The sequence below is a fragment of the Pelodiscus sinensis genome, chromosome 23, assembly GCF_052426305.1.
Source record: "Pelodiscus sinensis isolate ZL-2025 chromosome 23, ASM5242630v1, whole genome shotgun sequence".
In the NCBI taxonomy this organism is placed as follows: domain Eukaryota; kingdom Metazoa; phylum Chordata; order Testudines; family Trionychidae; genus Pelodiscus; species Pelodiscus sinensis.
This window is the reverse complement of record NC_143074.1, coordinates 24674325-24694840: the sequence shown is the minus strand read 5'-3', so window position 1 is coordinate 24694840 and position 20516 is coordinate 24674325. Positions and strand designations below refer to the sequence as shown.

At 42.1% G+C, this 20516-nt stretch overlaps 1 protein-coding gene across 2 annotated transcripts in view; it reads right to left on the bottom strand.

The window, feature by feature from the left end:
- The window catches only part of NEK6 (NIMA related kinase 6), a 125201-nt gene that overhangs the window by 72202 nt on the left and 32483 nt on the right, over window positions 1-20516 (bottom strand). Inside the window, exon 2 of one of the 2 annotated variants that reach the window (XM_075905661.2) lies at window positions 14155-14226. The exons of the other annotated variant lie outside the window; for it this stretch is intronic. The gene's annotated coding sequence lies outside the window, so the exon portion shown is untranslated. The remainder of the gene's footprint in view (window positions 1-14154; window positions 14227-20516) is intronic. 2 annotated transcript variants of the gene reach the window in all.

The following is a 20516-nucleotide window of genomic DNA, read 5'->3' as shown; positions in this document are numbered from 1 at the left end:
TGAGCAGGCAGTTCATGTCTGAAAGCATCCCTTTTTACTCTTCTTTAAAACTATCCCCTCAGCACCTTTTCTGATGATGGGAAGTAAAAATGAGCCAAATACCTGTTTTTATTTTATCTTTGGCAGTATGACAAGTGCAAGTCTTTGGGTTAATCTAAAAAAAGAGGCACAGAAGAGGGGCTGCAAGGTCAGGGATTTTCTGAATGGAGAGGAGGAAAGATTAAAAGAAAAATCCACATGTGTGAGCTCCAGGTAGCTTCGTTAACGTTTTTAGAGAGAAAAGCTGCCCTTTTGATCTGACAGAAAAATAATTTGATGGTCCTGAAAATGAAGGCCTTTTAGATTTTGAAGCTTCAGCTGCATTTGGAGTAAAATTATTTCCCAAGCAGATCAAGGCGATAACCTATAACCAGGGCTCGACAAATTATACAATCTACTCACCCGGGGTGAGTAGATTGTAACCCGGAAGAGCTGGGTTTGGAAAATCTGCACATGCGCTGAATGATCTGCGCATGCGCAGATCACTGGACAGTGCGGCTGGCGAGTGGGGCTCGCTGCGGTTCAGCGAGCCCTGCCTATAACCTTTACTGAATACTCTGTAAGTGTCAATCAATTCCAAGAACATTTTTCCAGTGTCACCCTGAAGCATCACAAAGATTATCATATATTAGCAATGCTGTTGTAAGCAGTGCAGGTCCTGGATATTAGAGAAATATGGTGGGTGAGGTGATATCTTTTATTGGACCAACTTCTGTTGTTGAGACAAGCTTGTGAGCTTACATAGAGCTCTTCTTCAGGACTGCATATGTTTCCCAGGCACAACTGTAATGGGCAACAGAACTGCAATAAGGCTCATGACTGGAATGTTCATATTAGGAGGTATAGCTTGTTCAGGATGAACAGGCAGGATAAAAAGGGTGAAGGTTTTGCAATGTACAGTGAGACTATATAGACAAATTCTGAACAACATGAGAGCCAGTCAGGTGGAAAGTCTTTGGATAAAGATAAAAGGAGTAAAAACTAGGGATAATGTCATGATAGGGGGTTGATTATAGACCATCAAATCAGGAAGAGGAGGTAAAGGAAGTATTTCTAGAACACACAACTGAAATATCCAAAATATATCATCTGTTGTAAAAGCAAGACACAATTTCTAACAAATTCCTGGAATGTACCGAGGACATTTTGTTTCAAAAAGAAAACATCCCGGGGGGAAGGGAGAAACCATTTTAGATTTGATTCCGACCAACATAGAGAACTGCTTGAAAATCTGAGGCGGAGTGAAAATGATCATGAAATTACAGATTTAATGATTTTAAGATGGGGGAGCGGGTAGGGAATCTCTAGCCTGCTGACCAGACCTGGCCCACTGCTTAATTTCATCTGGCCTGCGGCAAATCTCCATGCTGTTGGCCAGAAGCCCCAGTATATCCCTGATGTCCCTAGGCATAGGGGAGATGAGGGAAGCTCTCCATTGCTGCCCGTCCCCAGTCCCAGCTCCACAGTTCCCATTGGCTGGGAACCACCGCAGAGCCGGTGGAGCGCAGGCACGGGAGCAGAGCCGGTGGGGCGCGGGCACGGAAGCAGAGCCGGTGGGGCGCGGGCAGTGTGCAACATACAGAGCTGACTAGTCCCTCAGGTTAGGGGCTAGCATATGAGCTACTTCTAGGAGTGGCACGGGGCCAAGCCAGGTAGGGATACCACCTTGGCACTGCTGTGCCACTGACGAGGAGGCGCCTCAGGTAAGCACAGCCAGCCAGTGCAGGAGCTTCTGGCAACTGCTGGAATAAACCTTGGCAATTTTAATAGCTATGTTAAGAATATGACTTTGTTGTTTTGGGGAGGTTGGGGAAATTCCTGGAATAGCTTCAGTTAGAGTTGGCAACCCTACCTCTCCAGCACCCCAACTTCTTACCAGATCCAAAATTAAAGGCACTAACTACAAACTAACCTGATGAGAAAGGGTATGGCTACACTCACCACCCTAGTTCGAACTAGGGTGGCTAATGTAGTCATTCAAACTTGCAAATGAAGCCCGGGATTTAAATATCCCGGGCTTCATTTGCACATTCTCGGGCGCCGCCATTTTTAAATGCCCAGTAGCTCGAGCTACCTGCCCGCGGCTACACGCAGCATGGGCTAGGTAGTTCGAATTAACACTTTTAATTCGAACTACTGTTACTCCTCATTGCAGGAGGAGTAATGGTAGTTCGAATTAAGAGTGTTAATTCCAACTACCTAGCCCGTGCTGCGTGTTGCCACGGGCAGGTAGCTCGAGCTACTGGAAATTTAAAAATGGCGGCGCCCAGGAACGTGCAAATGAAGCCCGGGATATTTAAGTCCCGGGCTTCATTTGCAAGTTTGAATGACTACATTAGCCACCCTACTTCGAACTAGGGTGGTTAGTGTAGCCATACCTAAAGAGAGATAGGAAGAATAGTAAGAGGCCCATATGGCTCCACCAGGAGCTATTTAATTACCTGAAAATCAAAAAGAAACCCTACAAAGAGTGGAAACATGGATGAATTTCTAAGGGGGCACACAAAAGCATAGCATAAGCATGTAGAGGGAAAAATCAGAATGGCTAATGCACACAAGGAGTTACACCAAAAAGGGATATAAATGCAATAAAAAGTTCTTAAAAGAAACTAGGGGCATGACAAAGGAAAGTGTAGGTTCTCTTCTCAGTGGGGAGAGCTAATAACTGATGGGATCAAGAAGAGCAAGGAATTGCTTCAGTTTTCACTAAAAAGGGAGTGATAACTAGACACTCAGCACTGTTATTATTAGCAACAAAGTGGAAGGAATTCAGAGAAACAGAGAAAGAACAAGGAATGTAAGTTACATATGAGCAATTATACAATTAATCAATAGTTCCCAGGGGTGGGTTAGGGTGGGGGGGGGGTGGGGAAGGGTGGCAGGGGAGGATGGCCACAGAGCAGCCTCTGTCCACAGGGAGCTCGGAAAGAATTTTTAAAATTGTCCAACCTTATTTTGACTAGCATAGCACTGTGAAAATAAAAGCAGAGGCCTATGTGATGTAGTACAAGTAATGGTGAGTTAATAGTTTAATATTTAAAATCATTTGCTTTTCTTAAATTCCAGTCATATTCCAATTTCCACAATATTTCTACCAAGAAAGGTGAATCTAGCCTTTCTTGGATTGTCCCACAAAGATTAATAATATTCCAAGTGCAGAAGAACAACTGAAACTTCCAAAAATGATTCCACTGTGCTGGTTAAACTCAGAATAAACCTTTTTTCTTCATTTTTTGTTACAATCTTATCTGAACTATGCAACTAAAAACTTGATGAAATAATTTGTTTTACATACTGCTACTAACATTTATTAATACTTTGCATTGTTTGTAAGACAGGTAGTTAAGTATAATCCCCATTCAATAAATTGGTAAACTGTAGTAAGTATGTGAATTCCCCAACTCACTTGCAGAGAAACAGATAAAATACAAGTTCTCATAAACCAGACGGCTAATTTACAAGCACACTCTATGAACTAAATCTGTAGTTTATAAGCATTTGAATTAGTGGAAAAAGTCAATGGCTATTAGGCATACAGACCTATAGCTTTGTACTCTCCATCCCCAATAGCACCATTTGCAGGGTGAGCACAATTTAAAACATTACATAGATTGCGGAAGGACTTGAGGATCATCATCTGTACAGTTGCGGCTCAAAATGTCAAAGCTGACATTACACTGTAACCTAAAAACATCTGAAAAGTTAAGATTCAGTTCCCCCCCAAAATGTTCTTTTCGTACAAGTTTGTGTGATGAAGAAAGCAATAGCTAGAAGGCCTGTTAGAATACAGTTGACACCGAAACACTGATTGAGAAAGAGAGAAAAAAGAACAGTAATACAGATAAATTTGTTCCATTTTTCCCTTACAGCAATTACTAGAGATAGCATCTCAGTAGTGGCTCCGATAGAAGTTAGAACACAGAACCTGTCAGCACCCAGTAAACTGCAATCTCTTATTTCATTCATACTTTCACACTTATCCCTCATTTTCAATCTAAAATTTCCCTTCATCCCACACAAATTGTGTAGCATTCTTTAGCACTGAAAATGTGTTGTCGTCATAAACGTGAAGTGCTGAGTCAAAACGCAAAAGGAAATCTAATTCACATTTAAGTTGCCAGTAATGTGGTTGCTGAAAGCAGTAGTGAAATCCAGTACTCATACCACAACTCAGATTCCAGCACCTCGAGACACCACATCTGGGTTTATCTAAAATCTGTAAAGAAGAGTGGGGGATTATCAAGTGGTTTCAAGTATGACTGAAATACCTCTACAATTTAAAATAAGACTATGTAAAAGCCTGAGAAGGTTGGGGAGGAAGACTGAAAAGACATGCATGAAAGGGCCCTGAGAATGTTACAGACAAGCCACATTTGCAAGTAAACTACTGGGAATCCAATCTTTGTACAATAACTTTTTGAGAACCAAAGTCAGATCAAGTCAACCTAGCCTGGAAAAGTGAAAATCCCCTATTGGCTGAACAGCATGAAGAAGTTTGCTAGTTGGGCATAGCGAGACTTTTTACTACCCAAATGGATCTCCCATATATATGAAAGCACTACCTAGATCCAATGTAAATAGAAATCACAGGCATGATGCCTCTTTTACTCCCTAATCTTTATTGCCACTAGTGTCCATCAAAGATAACTGATATGCTACGTAGTCCCGTGGCACCTTAGAGATTAAGGAATAACAGAACACTAGAACTGGAAGGGACCTCAAGAGATCATCAAGTCCAGTCTCCACCCCTTATCGAAAGACCAAGCACCCCTAGATCATTCCGGACAGATTTTTATCTAACCTGCTTTTAAATAACTCCATTGATTGAGATTCCACAACTCCCCCTCAGGCAATTTATTCCAGTGCTTAAGCACCCTGACAGTTATGAAGTTTTTCCTAATGTCCAATCTGAACTTCCCTTGCTGCAATTTAAGCCCATTGCTTCTTGTCCTATCATAAGTGATCAAGGAGAACAATTTTTCTCCCTCCTCTTTGTAATGCCTTTTAGGTACTTGAAAGCAGCTATCCTGTGTCCCCTCTCAGTCTTCTCCTTTCCAAACTAAACAAACCCAATTCTTTCAGTCTTCCCTCGTAGGTCATGTTTTCTAGATCTTTAATCACTTATGCTCCAATACATCTGTTAGTCTATAAGGTGCTACAGGACTCCTTGTTGCTTTTGCAGATCCAGACTAACACGGCTACCCCTGTGATACTTAATCACTTTTGTTGCTTTTCTCTGGACCCTGTCCAATTTCTCCACATCTTTCTCAAAATGTGGTGCCCAGAATGGGACACAATACTCCACTTAAGGCCTAGTCAGCGCAGAGCAGAGCGGAAGAATTACTTCTCATGTCTTTCTCACAAAACTTCTGCTAATGCATCCCAGAATCATGTTTGCTTTTTTTTGTGCAACACTGTCACACTGACGACTCATACTTATGATCCACTATGAGACCTTCAGCCCTTTCTACAATACTCTTTCCTAGACAATCACTACTATTTTGTACATGTGAAACTGACTTCCTTCCTAAGTGGAATACTTTGCATTTGTGTTTATTAAACTTTACCCTATTTACCTCAGACCGTTTCTCCAATTTGTCCAGGTGATTTTGAATTATGACCTGATCCTCCAAAGCACTTACAACGCCTCCCATCTGGGTAACATCTGCATGATCATACAGGATCATGCACTTTCGTGTGTAAAACCCACTTTCTAAGATGCCACTGGACTACTTGTTGTTTTTAAAATTACAGATGGTCCCTCTGAGACTTTTTGATATGGTATGGTATTTCCGTACAATGTCACATGCATAACTTGCATAGCACCTTAATAAATAAAATCAGGGCTGAGGGAAATTAAATGTTTTTAAGCAAAGGAATATCTGATCCAGGTTATATTCATTTATGCACAAAAATGAGTATACACCATAGCCTAAGAGGAGCAGTGACATGTATTTTGTTACAATAAGTCATATTTAGAGGGTTAAGATAATTAAAATGACTAGAGGCAAGGAATGAATATGGATCAGTTTTATGCAAAAAATTTTAAAAGTCCCATGCATAAAGTTTATGTGGACTGAGGCACTACTCAATATGAGTAGATGTATCAGATTCTTGTCCTCCAATCAAGGTTTTTCTTCAAAACTATGTATTCAGAATGTACACATTAAATGCTAAATGATTCAGGATACACACGATTTTGAATAGAGCTTTTTTTGGCTAGCAAAATAACATGCCTTGTTATTTATCCATCTGTGTTTCAGATACCATGCGCTAGTTTTAGGTCACCTCTTTGTTGCTGGTCTGATAACTATTCCAAGAGTACAACTGTGACAAGAGAAGATTTAGTGTCACAAGCAAATCTTGGTTCCAACAGTCTTGGCAAACACTGAACTCAACAGGGAATTTTGCTATGTATTAATAGGGCACCGACTTCCTTTTACTTTAAACTACAACAGTTGGGAAAAGAGGAGAACCATCTATAGTTTAAGTCATCAAAAGAATTTTTGCATTGGAGATTAATTAAATGTTTGTAGAACAAAAAACAAAGAGCCTTAAGAACAGACAGAATTGTGTTCGTTGTGTAGAACACAATCTACCATAATGCATGGATGTAATACTGACATTTTAAAAACATCCACGATCTTTTTAGGGACAGGAAATTTAGAATTAAACACAAAATTAAGTTTTGCCTAAAACAAATTAAAACATCCAGTTCCAATGCTCTGAGCTAGCACTGCATTTATCATGTGAACTGCCAAGTTTTAGGTTATTGTCTCACCTCTCAAAGATTACATCATGCTACTTCCACTCAGTAGCCATACAAAACACATGAACAAACTGGGTTCCCAATATTGCAGCAGGACAAGCTGCAGAGTCATTCTAGACCTAATAGCATTCTCTCTATTTTTCAGTGCTGGCCTTTAGATTATGAAAAGGGGTTGGGGCTTCCATGAGGAAAACATTGATGCTTCAGCGGTATTGATCTACCGATCAGGAAAGTTGTAAAAACAACTCATCCAGGCACACACCTGGACAACCATTTTGGTTCAAACTGCTCCTAGATCATGAAAGAAGCATTCCCATTACCAAAGAACTGCAAGAGCCCTATAACGCAGTATCTGCCAAAAGCAGGGTGCTGAACAGTGCTGGGTTGGTCTAAATATAGGCATTTAAAAAGTTATAATATGAATTTGAGTTTGTTTTCATTGTCCAAGAGAAGAGGAGTTCAAAGAATCAGCATGAGTAAGAAAAAGTAACATTAGATGTTAACAGTCTTGCATTTTTAATAATCTGTACATGTATTAGTTGTTGTTGTTTTTTAACTCCCTTTAATAATAATCTCTCTCTCTCATATAGCACTTTTCATCAGTGGATCTCATAGCCCTTTATAAAGGTCAGTGTCATTCCCATTTTAAAGACGGGTAAATCAAGGTACAGAGGAGGCAAAGATGACTTGCCCAAGGTCACCCAATGGACCACTGGTCAAACTGGGAACAGAATCCTCATCTCCTGAATCCTGGTCCAGTGCTCTATCCACTAGACATGTGGAATTTCTTACATGCACCTTCAAGCAATTTGTATGTTATATGTTGCAGTCAGAGCCATCACATTTATATTTCTCTAAAAATGTGACCTACTATAACTAGGATTTATACATGTTTCTTATTTAAAAAGAAAACATAATAAAAAAAACCTTACGTGCATGGAGAACATACTGATATGATCTACAGTTTACTGACAGATTCCCTTTTTGCCTCTTACCGCCCAAGACAATTAAATGTCACACTTAAAAACTGGAGATACTGGAATGCATTAAAATATCACGTCCCAGTTGCCATACTATAACATTGATCCATATCCATAGCCTAGCATTGATCTTACATCACATCAACCATAGCCTGCCTTAGGGACGGAGTAAAGCCCAAAAAGAAATCAAGTTGCTTGTGAATCTGAGAAGCCAAGCCAGTCAGCAGATCACAGGAAACTCAGGTGTTTTAAGAGAATCATAGCTCGCTGGGTGTGGCAGGATACACAAGGTATGTTCAGGGACCAGGAGCCATTAGACATGGGAAAGTAATTAACAGCTCAGAATAGCACAGCTGCCACAAGCAAGCAGAGAGTTTATTAGGCAGAGCATGAGGGTTTGGCCAGTGTTTGGTTAGGCTGCAAGCAAAGAAAGGAGTAAGAATCAAGTCAGCTTTGAAAGGGGATATGGCTCAGCTCACATAACACCAGCTCTGATCCCCGCTGACACCTAAGGGACAGAGTGTCCTGCTTGAAACTGGAAGTTCTGCTATTCCCTGCTCTTACTGGCATTCACTCCGTCTATAGGTAGACTGGCAAGAGGTCGGACAGATAGTCTTCAGATTGCTGCTAACAATGAAGTAGTACTTTGTAACATCAGCACAGGCTCCTGAATTATAACTCTGCCAAACGGTTGTATACTTTTCAAGTTTTATGACACTTTAAATAAAAACAGGCAAAAAGGTAACTAAAGGCAGCAGTCCACTTGCACTTTTAAACATGAATACTGGCAGTCCCCGACTTACGCAGATCCGACTTATGTCAGATCCGCAGTTACGAACGGGGCTTTTCTCGCCCCGGAGGACACAGACTGCGGGACCTCGCGGTCCTGCCGCCCGTGTACTCCGGGGCGAGAAAAGCTGCTCCACGTCTCCCTGGTCTGCAGACCAGGAAGACGCAGAGCAAAGCCGCGGAGGGGCTCAGGCAGCGGGGCAGCCCAGGCGTGCCTGGGCTGTCCTACTGCCGGCTTCCCCCGAGGCTTTGCAAAGCCCCCGAGCCCCTCTGCGGCTTTGCAAAGCCTCGGCGGAAGCCGGCAGCGGGACAGCCCAGAAGCGCCTGGGCTGCCCCACTGCCCAAGCCCCTCCGCGGCTTTGCTCCTCGTCTTCCTGGAGACCCCCAAGCAGACCAGGGAGACACGGAGCAAAGCTGGGGAGGATGCGGGCGGGACCGTGGCGCATCTCCACAGTCCCGCAGTCCGGGTTTCCCTGGTCTGCTGGGGGGCGCAGCTAGTGCACCCCCCAGCAGACCAGGCTTTTCTCGCCTGGGGTACAGCAGCTGGGGTGCTGCCCGGTTGGTCCCCGCAGCGCTGCCCCTGCGGGGACCTACCAGGCAGCGCCCCAGCTGCTCTGTCCTAGGCGTCCAGATTCAGCTGCTGTTGCAACTGATCAGTGGCTGATTCCAGGCAGCCCAGGGCAGAGCAACTCTGCCTCGGGCTTCCTGTAGTCAGCCGCTGGTCAGTTTCAGCAGCGGCTGAATCTGGAAGCTAGTTCCGACTTATATACAAATTCAACTTAAGAACAAACCTACAGTCCCTATCTTGTACGTAACCCGGGGACTGCCTGTACAATGTAGCAGAGAACACTGGGAATTCCTGCTATAGCTAAAAGCTACACAAATGTTTACAACCTTCCATCTTCCAAACCCCATTTTCAGATGCCTGTAGTTTTTCCAACAAACAAATAGAAAAGATTATTTGAAACACCCACACTGTGGGCTGAAGTTTCACTGCCTTTATGAAATATATGGATTAAACATGTTCAAAGGCAAATTTGTACCTAAGGATTATACTGAAGATCAAATTACTAATTGATACCTTAGTCACTCACTTCTGTGTTTACAGAATTAATACATTTTAAAAACATTGTTAATTAAACCTGCACAACATGGGGCAGACTAACCCACCAATTCCCAAGAGATAACTACCACAAACCCTTAAACCTCACTAGGATAACTATTTTCCAGGACTGAATGAAAGGGAGCACTTAAAAATTGTGCCTCTCGCTCTTAACTGTTCTTTTTAGAATTACTAGAGTCCAATCAATCAATACAGACTTACACCTTATATTTTGGCTATACAAATCAGGATGGGGGTGTGACATTCTGGAGCCTGCAGGCAGAACTCTTCCTATACTCAACAGGAGAAGACTGTAGAGCACGCGAAGGCTTTGTCTACATTGCCACTTCAATGACTAAACTTTATTAACAACCAGCACTCCTGTGGCACCTTAGAGACTAACAATTACATCATGAGCTTTCATAGGTAAAACCCACTTTATCAGATGAGTTGGAGTGGAAATTACAGAAACCAGAGTATATAACAGCAGAAGTAGTTACCTCTCAATTGTAGGAACCGTGTTAATGACCCTAATTGAGTCAGGCTGGATGTGTCCCATTCATAGCTTTTGATGTGAAACTAGGAATATCAAAGGTGAGGGAAATTGCCTCTGGATTCTGTCATTTCCATTCCAACTCATCTGATGAAGTGGGTTTTACCCATGAAAGCTCATGATGTAATTGTTAGTCTCTAAGGTGTCACAAGACTGCTCATTGTTTTTAAAAGTTACAGACTAACACAGCCACTCCCCTCAAACTTTTATTGTTCATGGGTGTTTTTAAAAGCCCTCCCCCCTCTCTCTTGACAAAAGTTTGGCCACAAAGCGACAGCATGGCTCTCCTGCCCACAATGTAGAAACCCGCTCCTATGGGGTAGAAGATTTTATTGACAAAAGTGCCAACTGCCAGACTTTTAGCCACACAGCTGTGTTGCCACAGCCATGTCACTTAAAGCTGTTTAGTGTAAATCAAATCTAATACTCTTTCAGCCAATTTTAACCATTTTACACCTCCTGGGTCAGAAGGGTGTTAGTACAATGCTGCTAATCAACACAGTGAAATACTTCAGTGGCTCTTCTCTTTTTAAGATGTTGGGTTTTAAAAGGTAAAATGTGACTGACGTTGGAAATAAATAAAAAAATATATCAAGAGATTTTAGCACCATCTGTACCCAAAGAAATTAGTCAAAAGTAATTAAGTTAAAAGAAATCAAAGATCTTCACTGAGCAATAGAATTCTGCCAGATCTTGGGTCCAATATTACTTCCAAGTTTGTTAACCAGAAAGAAACCCTTGTCAAATAGAAGGTAAATCTACTCGGACATTGAAAGATCTCAGCTTAGGTAGATATACACCCACTAGCTTCAGTTTGGCTGGCACAATAAAAATCACAGTGAAGACATGGTTGCATTGGGCTTCAGTAAAAGACATGCAAGCCTACCCCTACAAGTTCAGAATCACATTGCTAGCCCACACAAACTGGTGCCACATCGTCTTCTGTGATGGATAGGAGGAGTGCTGGCCAGCACTTGATGACTAAAGGGTTAAACTCAGGTAGCTAGCATGGGTGTTGGCAGGGGGCCAGAAGAACCAATGAGATACAGTGCTGAAATCTGAATAGATACCTGGTCTGCTCTTCCTTGTGGGACTTCTAAGTTAAGGGCTAGAGGGAGCAACATGTAGTAGTCAGAATTACCATGCCTACAAGGAATATTGGGCATGGAAATGGACCATGAAGGGACCATGAGTAAGTAAGGGGGAAAAGTATATTTAGTCGCGATCAGGGTATTCTTTGTTTTGGTTGTTTGGTTAAGCTTCGCTGTGCAAAATCCACGTGCTCTCTTCCTCCACGTGAGAGCCTCACTATTCACTATCTAAGCTGTACCTAGAAAGACTATGTACTCTGTGTTTTTAATTTGTTTTTCCTCAGTTGTTCCATAACACCTAGCAACTATGTATGTTTTATTAGGATATCTTTTTGTTTTGTTAATAAAATCACCCTTTTTAAGGTGATGTTTTGATCCCTGTGTCCTGGAAGATAACAGGAGGTCTGTGTGTGTATGCCTGCTAGCCTGAATGGTCAGCTATCAGAGAAACAGTTTGTTTTCTGTGCGTTTTTTGTTCCTTTTTTCAAGCTCTCTTATGGCAAAAGAGCTTGAGATACCCTTGGGGAAGGAATTCAAGTGTTTCTTCCTGTTTTTCAGGGTTTAAATCACTTGATGGTGGCAGCTACCTCCCAAAGTTAGTGAATCTGTGACACTGGGGAGTTTTTGTAAGCAGAGCCTATAGAGACAAGATATTTAAGGTCTCTTGCAGGCCCCTATCTTCTGCACTCAGAGTGCCAGAGTGGGAAACAGTCGACGTGCCAGAGTGGGAAACAGTCCTGACATCTTCATTGCTATTTTTAGCACGCTAGCCCAATTAAAACTAGTGCAAGTGTGACTACCCTCCTGCAAATCACACCTTCAACTGCAACATAGACATACTCGGATGCTCTTCCCACAATGCAGAAAGTATATAGCTAGCATCCTTCACAGTAGATATATTGGGAAATAATTCCCCCCCCCCCGCCCCCATTTAAATGAGGGAAGATAATGATAAATATAAGATTTTAAATCAACTAATTTTTTTTTTGTCTTCTAACTGTGAAGAAAAGAACACTGAAACTCCATCTGCAACCAAGGACGGTAGAGAAGGAACCAAGGAAGGTTGACTCATGCATGTGATATGTAAAGATGTGAACACCATGAGACACCTATGGCATGTGCGTGGTCTAGCCAACTACTGCTGGAAAAATCTGCAATCTGTGGTGCCAGGACAATCGAACACCTACAGTGGAGCACCCACAGGGACACAGCTCAAAGAAGAAGTACAGAGGAAAGCTTTCATAGCTTTTTTAAGCATGGCACTTAAAAGAATTCTGGTTAAAAATTATTAAGGGCATGCTATGGTTCTTGCAGTATTTCGGATAAATTCTAAGTGACCACATAAGTTCTGAATGATGTGTATAGCCAACCAATCTAATAAGCCTACCAATACCACATGGCAATCTGGTTAGTTTCATACAACAATAAAGCATAAAGATGTCATTAATTAGTGTTCTTACTCTATGGTATATTTGAGAGCATATCTGTCTGTTCAATAATTCCTCCTAAATGGTAAGAGCTAGGACTACCAAATTTGGTATACAGCTTCCTCTTATTATAACCTAAAGCAGGTAAGGGTTTGATTATGCCAGGAAAATGGGATGTGCCTGGAATGGGATTGCTTCTCGGAAAAACATACTGAAGACAGAGAGAATCACCAGGCAGGTGAAAGGGGCTGCCTAGGGGTGTTTTTCCCAGCCCTGAGCCTCCCGCCCCAGACACGCTTCAGAGAGATGGAGGGGGGCCTGAAGCATCTCCCCCCCACACACATCCGATTTGCACAGGGATATTGCTGGCTGTTCCCCTTTGCCAGAGAGAGGAAAGTGGGGGGCATGTACTCCTTCCCTGGGCAGACTGCATACTAAACCCCTTAGCTTCAGCCCCCACCCCAGAGCAAGGATTTAAATGAAGTATGTACATTTTCATTTTATTTTCCAAAAAACAAACATTTGAGCTGAGGACCCGAGCAACAGTGGGTAAATCTTCTCGTTTACCTATAAATGAAAAATGATAGAAATACTTCTATTGAAGTGTTCAGGGACACAAGAACTATCGTATAGGAAAAGAATGAGTAGCAAATTCAGTCAGGTCTCCTCCTCCTGCCATGCCAGACCAAACCAAATGACCCATCCATGCTAATGCCTCAGTCAGCGGCCCATGCAATAAATTTCAGAAGAAGAAAAATAACCCTATGCTAAACAAATTGTATAATCCTATGACACGAAGGGAAGTTTCTTTTTTTTACCATGACCACTGGTCCCATATGCCCTGAAGCACAACAGACAGCCCAGTTTTATCTCACGTTGGTGTAACTGCAGATACTAGTACAATTTGCATAAATGTCCAATCACTTTTGAAAGTTACAATCATTTGATTTAGCAATATCTGATAGCAGCAAGTTCCACAGGATTTATGGCATGTTACATTTAGGAAAGCAGCATAACGCAGCCTCTTCTGTGCACAAGAACAAAACTTGCGAATTACAATTATGCAACAATAGTAAAACTGGCTATGCTGCTTATATGCAATCTGTACTGTGTTCCAAGAATGGTCATGGGCTACTAAGGGGGACTCACTCTCTGCATCCCCACCAAATCTACAAAAATCAAGAAACAAACTTCTCTCACAAGAAAACAAAGATGAGACCTAATATGAAGAAACAAGCCAGGGACATACTTCAATTATTAAAATGCTGACACTTAGCTACACATTCTAAGTAAATTAAGCAACACTGTCTCAGTTAAGCACTTAGTTTTGTAAAGAAGACACATCAGGAAGCATACAACTGCACAAAACCTGACAGTTCCATTGTGACTCAATATGCTGCTTACCTAAATATTTGCAGTGGAGTTACTGGTGCAGGATTGTCTGCCTGTATCCAAACCAGTAGGGAAAACAGTTTACTGGAAACAAAGGAAGGAAATAAAACATGATTAATTAGAGTTGAACCCAATTTTAAAACATTTCCAGAAAAGAACAATTAACTCAGCATAATGCTGCTTTCCTTCCAGCAACAGATCTGAAGTTACAAACTTTAAAGCTAGGAAAACAGCATTCTGAACATGTAGGACATACCAAACTTACAACTAACTGTCTTCTGATGTGTGTATGTGCACAGACATCAACAATACTTTGGGATACATTCCAAATGAGGGATGTGAAGGCTTACCAGTTAAGATTAATCTATGGGGCTGGAGCAGCTCCCTGCCGGTCACAGGCAGAGGGCTGACCCAACCCCGCTGAGCCCCACCACAGAGAGGGACTGCTCCAGCACAGCCTCTGCCTGTGGTGGGCCAGGTGTCCTGCAGGCAGCAACTGCTTTGATGTCCCAGCTGGTGCAGCCCTGCATGCGGTGGGGGAGCCGCAGACGGAGGCTGCTCTGGCCAGGCTGCAGCAGCCCCTGTGTGCGGCGCGGGGGGAGGGGTGTTTCCAGCCCAGTGTGGGGGCTTGCCCCCCGCCTTTAATCAGTTAACTGGTTAAACAACGGGATTTTACATCCCCGTTCTAAATGCAGCTATCCACCTGAAAAGAAGAATAAAGATTTTGACAGTGCAGAAGAAAGACTAACCAAGCAAACCTCACGGAACCTTGTACTCTCTCTCAGCTACTAAGAGAATAGGCTTTTCTAATGTTTGCCCCTGTATTTGAAGGTGTGGCATGAGATGAAAGGAAAGTGTATGCCAGGGCACGCTCCAATACACTCACCCGCAAAAGAAATTCCCCTATCAAGCAATTATGAAAATGACATCCTAGCTTCCACTATCATCATTCAGAAGTACAGTTATTACTACTACAGTATATTCATTTATGTAAGACTGTACTAGTCACAAGCAAAATGGAATTTTTACAAAGCCAGAGACAACATACGTAAGTACCAACAAAAAAGGCTTTTAGATTGGAAATGGAATTATCTGTTACTTCAGCTGCATTGTTACTAACACTTGTGAAATAAACAAAGTCAAGTCTTTACAACATAATTAAAAATCATCAGCATAAGAGCCCAAAGAACGGTAGCCACCGTTTTTTATAGCCAGAAATGCAGAGGTCTAGAACCAAATTCTGCCCTGACTTGCATCCCATTCCTAAATCTTAGTCTTCAGTCAGTTCCACTTCCATCTGCCCAAGCCACAGCAACTTGTCAACCAAGGTGCCAATTTACCACTTCTCCTCATTTAAGTTAAATGAACCCCCTAACCTGAAGGGTCCCACATTGCACATTCTCCTGGGAACTCCATCACAGGACCTAAATACCAAACAGATCTCTTCTTGCTCTTACTCTTTGATTCAAATATTCCACTCAGCCAAAAACAAAACAAAAAAGAAATTCCACAAACCCCTGCAGATATCTGACAGGTGTCTTTCATACAGCAGAAGAGCCCAGGGCACTTGTTAGATATTGGAGCTCCAGATCATTAGTTACAAGATGTACATTAAGGAACAGAACCTCATCAGCGTTCACATTCTTATGCACCTAATGCCCAAGGTGCAGCTCCTCTCCAAACCAGCCTTGGCAACAGCTGTGGCTGTGACTTAATCGGGTATTAGCATGTGCCTCTGGATGCCTAAAACTCAACTAGAGGCCAAATTATTCTCTCCCAGATGAACAATCAGTATGACTAGCGCAAAAAGCCTCTCAAGTAGCTAGTGAAGCAGCAGTAGTTGCACCCACACACGTCTGTGTCCCGTGCCAGCACCCCACCATCTTATTACCTGGGCAGGCATACCCAGCAGCTTTCCATATGGTTGATGTTTGGTCCCTTTTGCTGCCTGCAATGCTACTGTCAGCGAACCTAAGTGTCCACAGATGAGCCACTGTTAGCTAGCCTAATAGGTAATTGACAAAAGAAAGAACTGTACTACAGAGAGAACAAGTGCCCACTTCCTCCACAGAAAGGACTGTCCTCATCGGACCTGCATAACAAATCTTTTCATACTGCGTTAGGGCCTGTTGAGATGGATGTTCCCATGAGCACAAAATGAGCCACACAGATTACTGCTCTCCTTAACAATGCCAGAAACAGTAAGGCTTTGCACTCTGAAAATCCTTTCTTGGAGGTGATAAGAAAAGAGAAACCCGAAGCTAAGTGATTTCCACAAGGCTATCATGAGTTTCAGTATTCCCACCTGTAAAATGAGGGGAGTAGTACCTAGGCAAATGGCCTTTTACATCTGACATGTGCTTTAAGATCATCAACTACAAAGTGATACAGCAATGTAAAACATTATTAATATGGTATATAGACCAGTGTTTTTCAACCTTTTTTTTATAACGTACCCCTTTTTAACAAAAAAATTATAAGTACCCCCAGTATCTACAGTTTTAAGACATCCAAAATTTTTTTCTACCATTGCAACACATTTGTTTAAACAACTTAATCGTAGTTGGGCATGTAATGAAATTTTTGGGTGTAAAAAGTACAAAAATAACGAAGTGCTGTAAAACTTAAAACAAAAATTCAGTTTTCTCCAAATTTCAGTTGTGTTGGCATACCCCCAGACTTCTCTCAAGTACCCCTACCACTGGTTGAGAAACACTGATATAGACTACACACCCACATACATACTTTTTTCCTCCAATTACTATCTATGTCTATTCCCCACTCTCAAACCCTGGGGACCGTGAATGGGGGAAAGTCTACGTTTGGATTAGATGAAAATAGCTAATGCAACAAAGTAAGCAATCAAAATTCACACCTTCCCAGATCGGTGCATGATTTGGCCCCATTCAAGTGAGTGCCCTATTAAACTCCTGCCAGTCACACTGTGGCACATACAGAGGGATCCAACACATAACTGTGCATAAAAGCTCTAATATTGTTATCTGATGAGCAGGCTCTTCAATCAATGACTGACATAGAAATCAAACATCTTACACACAGAAACAAACTTCCCCAATGTCTAGTGAGTGGTATGTCAATTAAGGTAGGCTCCCTGAAAGAGTGAAGTTATGCAAACTATTACACAAAGTAACCACTAATACAATAATACTTTCTTCCTCTCTGATGCCCATAATGTTCTCTCTCTGGCTTGCTCATAAAATAAATCTGTCAAGATGCTATATGAGATTATCTATATTTTAAAATGATGATCTAGGCTTATGATTACATTATCTCCCTGGTTCAGAGTACGTGTGGTGTAGAAGGCAGTCCAGTCCTAGGAGAGTATTATTTTCGAGTGACTTTTATTATCCATTATCTTACAGCATTTATGCCACAGCCATGATGCCTGGTAGGAATATTTCACAACAGAAATATCTTTGTCGTTAGTATTCTCATTGCAATTTAGTCAGATCAACCTTTAAATCTCATCTATCATACTGAAGAGCTTTGGCAACGCAAGCACAGTAATATATGCTTCCCATGTAGAACCTAATTACAGGCTAGGTTAAGCAGCACACCCCCTCCTCCCCACTCTGTATTACAAGGGGATAGGAAATCCTGAGCAGTCTTTGGTTTCTCACCCTCCCTTTTTGTTGGTGGAAGTACATGACCAGTTCATTATAACAGACTGATTCTGTCTGGCACATGACAAACTCATTTGAACCTAACAAACTTCTGACAGCATTTCCAAAAGCAGAGTATTTACTGTAAATCCCTGACAAATTTTGCTCCTTAGTCGGTCTCGCTCTTGACAGTCGCCTAAAAATGACTAGAAATTACCATAAGTAAATAGCAGTTTAACATCCAAAAAAAAAAAAAGTGTTAACATTTAACACACACCTGCCAAAACTAAAGAACTATTAATAGGGATGTTGAAGGAGAAAACCTAAGGCATGCCACTAAAATGCAGTAGACAGGAGAGACGTTTACAAGAAATGATTAAAACAATACTACAGGGCTACACTCGCCTACACCCCCTCTCTGGCCACCTTCACATTGCCGAGAGTGCCTGTTGATGTTATTCTGTCATCCAGCAGGAAAAACTTTTTTATAAATAGAGAGCGAAAACTGGCAACCATTTTGCTTAAAGAGACTAAGATCGGGCCATATAGGTAAAGGTGGCTTTTATGCTACACTGATGAGAAATTGATTAGAAAGAATATAAGCACTTCAGAGCAGGGACTATATTATGCATTCTTTCTTACTAACAGCTAGAAAAAGTGACACCTGAATTTAAGGGGGAAAACTGTCAAAAGTGAAGCTCTTACATATCAATTTAGAGTCTCAAAATCTAGGGCTTGGTCTATACTTGAAAGTTATGTTAGCGAAGCTCAATCTTTGTCAGGACTGTGAAAAAAAATGACACCTGGGACAGAGATATGCTGAGGTCACTCCCAGTGTAGACCCAGCTATGTTCTACCTGGACTCGATGACCTCTCAAGGTCCCTTCCAGTTCTAGTGTTCTATGTTAACAGAAGAGTGGTTCAATTAACTTAGCTCAGTGTTTCCCAAATAGTGTTCCGTGGAACCCCGGGGTTCCGTGAAGTGAAAATAAGGGTTCTGTGAGAAAATTCCATTACAATAACATTTTATGATTAAAAAATAAAAATTAATATTTAAACATTTATGAATTTTATTGAAAACAATTTTAATTTGTGTTTGCCACAGTAAGTGTCCCTGTGTAATGCCAGCTTAGCCAGAGAGTGGGGACAATGATGTCACTACACAAAACTGAGCGCGCAATCAGTCAGCAGTGCGATCACCTATTATAATACCACTGTAAATCCCCATACTTGCTCTCAGGAAGCGTGGATCATGCGGGTGACCGAATATGAATATACTAGTGCCACTGTGACGGCGCGTTGGGGGTTCCCCGTCTCCTGCACCCCGAAATGGCACAAACAGACTGCACAGCCAGTGGAATTGAGGGTGGTTTATTGCTCCTCCAGCACAGCGCAGCACAGATGTAATCTGGTTACAGGAACTGGGGCTAAGAGGCCTCAGTGCCCCCCCTTGAGATAGGGGAGTCCCAGCCCCCTCCCCAGCTCCTTATTCCCTGCCTTCCAGCCAGGAACTAACTAACCCTCTACCAGCCCTGCCCCCCAGCCAGGGCAGCATTCCACCTTTCTTTGTTCCTCTCCATGGGGGGTGTCTGGCCACTGGTTCAACAAGATTGGCATTACCTTTGCCTAGTGAGGCTTTCCCTGCTGGGTCTTGCTCCAGACAGCAGGGGTCACCCCAGCCCAGCAAGTACCCCCACTACGTCACAGCCACGTTGGACAAAGTTGAAGCTTCCGCTGTCAAACCAGTTGCTTGTACAGGAGTGCGTAGGGAGTGCTCTCGCGAATACTTTACTCCAGTACAGTCACACGATGTCTTGTATTTAAAAATGTAACCATGACAAATATAAATTGACTATAATAGATTCATCTACAATACAGAACAATAATACTAATTTGTGGTCTACTTTTTCAGCGCCATATGTAAGACTGTTATGAGGGGTTCTGCAAAATTCTTTCGAGTTTAAAAGGGTTCCGTGGCCAAATAAAATTGGGAAACACTGACTTAGCTAATATTGTTCAGGCAAGTGGTGTTCCTACACCAAAAGAGAAACCCCTTCTATTAGTGTAGGCTGCATTTATACTAAAAGGCTTTGCTGGCATAGCAATACCCAACTTAAAACAAAGTCAGAAGAAGCTGTATAGTATTCTCCAACCTGAAAAACCCAAGGAGATATATTATTAACCAGTATGAAGACAGTAAGGCTATTGAGGTCTCCCTACAATATACACCAGTTAGTCTTATGTCATGGTCATCTTAATTCATTGATACGGTTACTAAAATTTACAGCTAATAATATGGTCTTATTTAGTTTTACTGTTCCCTAAAAGGGACAAGCTCTGGAAATCTAGAACGGCAAAATTCAACTGCCTCAGTCTCTCAAGCTGAAGAAGTTTTTAAAGTGAGAATTCTGGATCCAATAGTAACCAAAAAAGGCACCAGTCATTACAGTCAACATAAGTATATACAGTTTCAAGGCTGAATGGCAGAGGAACTCACCCAATAGATCATAATGGCTCCCAAGCAGGGATCCTCAACCTTTTATCTTTCTGAGGCCCCCCAAGAGCCTATAAAAATTCCATGGCTCCCTTGTGCCACAATATCTGTTTTCCTGCATATAAAAGCCAGGAGCAATGTTACAGGGCTGCAAGCAGGGCAACTGCCTGGGGCCCCATGCCACAGGAGGTCTGGGAAGTTAAGTTGCTTGGACTTCAGCTCCGGGTGGTAGGACTTGGGGCTCTGGGCTACAGTCT